Consider the following 6,391-nt stretch of genomic DNA (forward strand, 5'->3'; position numbering starts at 1 on the left):
TTGTGGGAGGAAACCAGAGCACCCAGATGGGGACCCACGCAGACACGGGGAGAACATGCAAACTGCAAAGCACACCGTTCAAGAGTATCACAACAGTAGGTGGGATTTCAACCCGCAACCCCTGAGACCAAAGTGGGTAGCTCTGACTACTACGCTACCAGCTTCCCCTCATTAACCAGCATTGATTGTTAAAGCAAAGCTATTTAAGCAGGATGGGTGGATGCTCAAGGGCGAGTTCGTTCGCAATTCAGAGGAAAGATGAGTAAATCAAAAAACATTTATGCAACTTTAGACAGGGCGAGGTACTTGGACCCATTACTAAATAAAACAAGATGAGCAACCTGCTTGAATTTTCACCGACAAGTGGTCCACAAGTGTACCGAGAGTGGTCCAGCATTGAACAAACGCGAACCAAACAGCAGGGAGATTTATTGAGAGATTTTTTGAGAACCTGGCCGAGATTAGCAGATGGGCTGCGGTCTGTGGACAAGTAGCAGAGTACAGCCGTGGTGCTCTGAGACACACATCACGATGCACAACTTGCGGTTCTCGAAGGCGGCAGCATTGATGAGTTTGACTTTTGTCAGGTAAAGCCCAGCAAGTACGTTTACAGAGGGCTGATAAGGTAAAAATGATCAATTCAGGTCACTCGAGGACTGGCGTGACATCACCTGGTCTGAAGAGTCCTTGTTTACGCTACGGCGAGCTGGAAAACCACACGCATCCATAGGTTCGTCTTGCCGGGTGTAATCAGAGCTAACTGATGGTGTCGATGTGACAGTGTGGGTTTTTGTGACTCATTTTGGATCGGATCCCTGGATTTGAGCAAAGCGGCGTTTAAATGTCACGGCGTATCTGAGCACCATTGCCGTTTAGGTGGATCCAGCACGGCGGCAGCGTACCCCCCGTTCGCATGCGTTCTTTCAGCAGCACGCTGCTCCATACCACAAGGCTCACTCCGTCCAGCGATGGCAGTGGGAACGCGGCGCTGAAGTCGACACACTGCGACTGCCTGTCCTCTCACCAGATCTCAGTCCGAGCAAGCGTCCGTAGCCTGAGACGAAATACCTCCTTACGTGGAGAAGTCCGTCACTAGCTCACTTAAAACTGTAAAGCATGAGTTGATATGAGGCATCACCCTTGTGGCAGAAATAATGAGTGAATCCACTCATTTTTAGGCTCTTCTGAGATATAAAAAAAAAAAGAGGAACAACTTGCCATTCAGCAAGTTTGTCTAACAAAGTGTCCGCAAGCTATATACTATTGTGTGATATTTGGATACTTCCTGCGTGACGAATGACTGACATTTTATAGCTTCTCTTTTAAATCATGAAACTTTGTGTTGGCTTTAAATGTTTAACTTTCTCAACACTGACATTTATTTAAAGGACATTGTTGCTGGAACTAACATGCTAGATTTTATATTTTTGGGAACCTATCACTTGTGTGCCAATCAATAAGATACATCCTTGTTACGGTGCAGGAAACCTGTTATTTGTTTCATCTGACATCCAGCCTAGGCAAAAATTAATTTTTCATATACTGAAGATATCTTCGCCAGTGGTTTGATTACTGCTGTAATGTCAATAAAATAAAATATGTTCACCGCATCTGGAGATCGCAAGCTCTCCCCATGTTTGCATGGGCTTCCTCTAGGTGATCAGAATTTCCTCACAGTCCGTAGACATGTATTTTAGGCGAGGCGGTGACGCTAAATTGCCCTTAGTGTGAACATGCGTCTAAATGTGTGCCTGTGATGGCCCTGTGATGCACCGGCATCCCCTTGAGAAGATGTACTGTGCCTTCTACCTTATGCTTCCAGGACTGGCTACGGATCACTGCTACCCTCCATTAGGAAAAGTGGTTGTTGCAAATGTGTGGATTGTAGAACAAATGACAATATATAAACATGTAGAAGTACACACACACATTCTCTGAAACTGCTTGTCCCAAGCAGGGTCCCAGCAACACAGGGCACAAGGCCGGAGGGGGAGGGGACACACCCAGGAGGAGACACCAGTCCATCACAAGGCACCCCAAGCAGGACTCGAACCACAGACCCATGAGAGTCCAGGACCCAGTCAAACCCGCTGCGCCACCATACCCCCATAGCAGTACAAATGTACATATGCCATAGATAACTTCCATGCCATATGCAAGATTCACGTTTTTGTGAAACCAGCTTGCTTTAGAGAGCAGGTGAACACGATCGCTCTGCTGTCTACATGTTGGTCAAAATAAAAGATTGATCCTCAATTAATTATTACCACCGTAACACAAGCCTATACAAATAGCTAGGACTTGCGGCTTTGTCTGCGTTCTGTGGAACCCTATCTTAGTGAATGGGAGCTTTGTTCGAACGCTGAGCATGCCGCTATCAAAGCAGGGTTACGGCTCGTTGTGCGTCAGTACTGCATTATAAGGAAAGTGGTCTCAGAGCCCACACGTGAGCTAAAAAAAAGACCTGGGTCAGGAAGCAGCACCGGAATGGGGATTTCTCTGTTTTCACAATGCCTCAGTTATCCAGTTCAGGAAAAAAAAAAAAAAAAAAAAAACAATTTTCTAAAAACAAAACAAAACAAAAAAAGCTCAGCGTGGGTTTCATTCTGATGCCATTGACTCGTCTGCCATGCTAAAACACGGGATCATTACCTGGGCTTTTGTGGATTAGTCATCAGACAGTAAAGGACACCCCCCGTGGCCTCTTCTCCAGAAGAACCTTTTCCAGCATGCTATTTTGTTCCCTTCCGGCTCCCAGCTGTGTTTTTTTTTTCCCCCTCCTCTGCCCATGTTACTCATAGCATGCAATTTGGGCATCCTGCTTTCACCCACGTAAAAGTTACACGGAATCCTGACTGTGTTTCAGATGTGTCCGAAGAGTCACATGCAACATTCATTGAAATGTTTTCGAAAATATAAATATATTTTGAATGCTTTTCTCCGTTCACACCAGCAAACAGTCCCAGGGAAGTTAAAATGTTACTTAACTGAACTGCATTTATCCTTCAAGGGAATTTGCTGCAGAACAGGTCGTGTCCACTGCCACCCCCTGATACCGACATTCATTCAAAAACCCACTTACTGCTTCTTATTTTAGAGATTCGGAGGAACAGTCTGACATCGGGGTCACTTCCTTTGGACCTTTTCCAGGTTGTCCACGAGAAAGGAGCAGGTGGATGCAAAACCAATGTGTCAAACAAAAAATGTTGTTTTAAAATGTTATTCTTCGCCTTTTAAATTTAAGCACTGGATGATGCGGAGGACTAAGAGTTCGGACTAAGGATTAAGACACGACTGCTGAAAATTTGAATGGACGTGCGTACATTCAAATTTTATCTGGTATTAAAATGAGCCAAAGAAGTTGCGGCATCCTTCAGGAAACAGTTGCTATAAATGTTTAAACGCGGCTACTGTGAAAGCACCTTTAATGCAAAGCCTCGGCTTGTCTTTTTTGCAGATTCAAAGGTCAGTGTCACATTTGCGTTTCCACCAAAGCTCGTGTTTTGGTGCCGTGGCAAAAGAAAACATTTGAAACTGAGAAAGCGGACACTGAGTGATTGAAAAAAGCCTTGAGACCTTTCCTTTTCCTTGTCCTAAATTTCACGGGATGCAAAATTATCTCGTATTGAAATAATCCATTTATCCTGAAGATTATAAGCAGGAAACTGGCCTGTATAGCAAGTTTTGTATATCAGCACTACATATGAACACTTGAATATACTGCAGGGGGACATGGTGGTGCAGCGGGTTTGGACTGTGCCTGCTCTCTGGTCGGTCTGGGGTTCGAGGACTGCTTGGGGTGCCCTGCGATGGACTGGCATCCCATCCTGGGTGTGTCCCCTCCCCATCCAGCCTTGCACCCTGTGTTGCCGGGCTGGGCTCCAGCTCGCCGCAACCCCGCTTAGGGCGAGTGGCTTCAGTCAATGTGTGTGTATTAATACATTGTATTTGACTAAACATAAGCCTAAAATATGTATTTGATAAGAACGTATGATCTCAGGTATGCTTTTAAGCACCTCTGTCAAGAGCAAAATAGAAGGGTCCCTCCCGTGACTTCACCTCTGAATTCATTGTCCCATTGGGCACAATTATAAGCAACTTCACAATGTTTTGATTCATCTAAAGGTGGCGATTTCGTAGGCCCTTTATATCTTTATTGCACTCTGTAGCCAAATGATGTTTGAAATGACCCAAGGTTTGCAGCAGCGAAGCCGGAAACCAACTGAGGCAGATTTTTGGACTCACTGTAAATGCTTATTACAGTTTCTTTGCCTTGTCATTCTTGGGAAAAAACTGTTATTACTTAATGCTGATTAAAGAGTTAGGTAACCAGCTGAAGCCCAGTTAGGAACTGGTTTGGAACACTTGCCAAGTAGCACAATGACTACCTCTGTGCATTTATTCCTACCGTTGTGAAACTCGCAGTCAGCTGATGGAGCGTTGCCCGTAACCGTAATTTTTACTAGTCCTGATTACCGTAACAATGGGATGACTTGTAACCACAGAGTAACCATTGTATTTTACAGGATTACAACTTTACAAAACATTCGGTCTTATGAGACGGAAAAAAAACTGTTATAATGCTAGTTTATAGTCCTCGCAATGTGTCCGGTAAAGGAAGGATGAAAATGCATGAAGCACTGAGGAGGTGGCCGGGTTCAGACGTAAGAGACATTTGAAAAAAGGATCCCCTGAACGCTGACTTTCTGCTGGGATTCCTGCGTACTGTGTTATGAACTGAGTGAGTCAGTGTACACTGCAGAAAGTCAGCTACCCACCAGTCTTCCAGAGAACTGTTTCCAAAAGGAAATGTTTTTTTTATCTGAAATATAACACTTTACTGATAGGGGTGGCACAAGGATGCTGGTGTCTCACAGCATCTGGCCTGGGTTTGACCACTCAGGAAATCTATCAGCGTCATCTCAGTTCCTCCAGTGGAAATGAATAATGTTCTTAAAGACCTGCATCCTTTGATCCGGCGCCCTCACTGTCGCCGATATCTGGTTGTCCTCCCCAGGGGCTGTCGACATCTTCGGATGCAAAACTACTGGAGTAAAATGCTAGAAATAAAATATCTGCATCACCCTGTGAGGCCAGCTATATGGGGGACAACCCTCCTGAAACCCTGCACCTTAGGTTCAGCAGGCAACTCAAAATAAACTAAAATCCTACCAGGGAGCAGAGCTTCGCCCCAAGAATGCTGCGGTCATGCCACATGCAAGCCCATGTTAGGTTCCACTCTGCCCCCAGCTGAAATCTCCAGTACTACATTTGATCTCAGCCAAAAGGCGGAGAAGCGATCTGTATAGATGCGTGAATGACTGCAGGGACCTTAGTGTAGTGTATTTAGCATTATACCACCTTGAATAAAGGCGTCAACTAATCACAGACTCCTAATCATGGTTTGTCACTTCGGAAGAAGGTGTCTGCTTAATTAATTAATGTAAATACCCTATTTTGGAAGCTTTCTTTATATTACAACAGTCTTCATTTACATGTTTGTCTCTTAGCTTACTTTGGTTCTCATTTACAGAGGCGAAAATACTTTAGTCAAAGGTACTACAGCAGTGCCCTTCCTGACACTTTATTATCATTATTGTTTAGTCAGCTGACACATTTGACCCAGGCGGTATACAATGCCAGATGCTATCAATTCAGATTAAATATTGTTTCAGGAGCAGGACTTGAACTGGAGAACCTTTGGATAGTAAATGCAACAGGTCCTTCCCCAATACGCTCATCATTGCTATTATTATTTATTCATTCCGCTGACATCTCTCTCCAAAGTGACTTGCAATGATTTATCTGCCATTAGAAGTGAGTAATTTTTACCGGAGCAATTAACGATTAGTATCTTGTTCATTGACACCACATCGGGAGATGATATTCACTCCTAGGTCCTTTGACTGCAAAGCAGCTGCTCTGTTCTGCTCTGTTGCATTGATAGAAACTCAGCAGATGTTGCATTTCCATCCCAGATGGGATTGAAACCTGCAAGCTCTGGGTTAAGGAGGCCAGTAGGTTATCAATTAGACCACTAGGGCAGAACGGTCTGCACTTAGATGGTATATTTGGGATCTGGACTAAATAATCCAAGACTGAATGATATGAAGCCACGCTCTTTGTGTTGCTGCACGAGACCATAAATGGAGCAAACAGGACTCAGGAGCTGCAGAGACAAATCAGAAAATCTGCAAAGGGAATTCACCAGAAATACTACATGTTGACACAAGCAGGGGCAGGTTAAAAGGGCCTGGGGTTGTGTGAACTTTGAAAAAACTTACTGTGAAGTTAAGGCACATTTTACAAGCAAACATTAATGACCTTCTGTAGTAATCATGAAGGGTGTAGTGGTTAGAGACCTATAATTAAAATACTTTGCTTCTATAAA

Source organism: Scleropages formosus, chromosome 18 (genome assembly GCF_900964775.1).
Source record: "Scleropages formosus chromosome 18, fSclFor1.1, whole genome shotgun sequence".
Taxonomy (NCBI): domain Eukaryota; kingdom Metazoa; phylum Chordata; class Actinopteri; order Osteoglossiformes; family Osteoglossidae; genus Scleropages; species Scleropages formosus.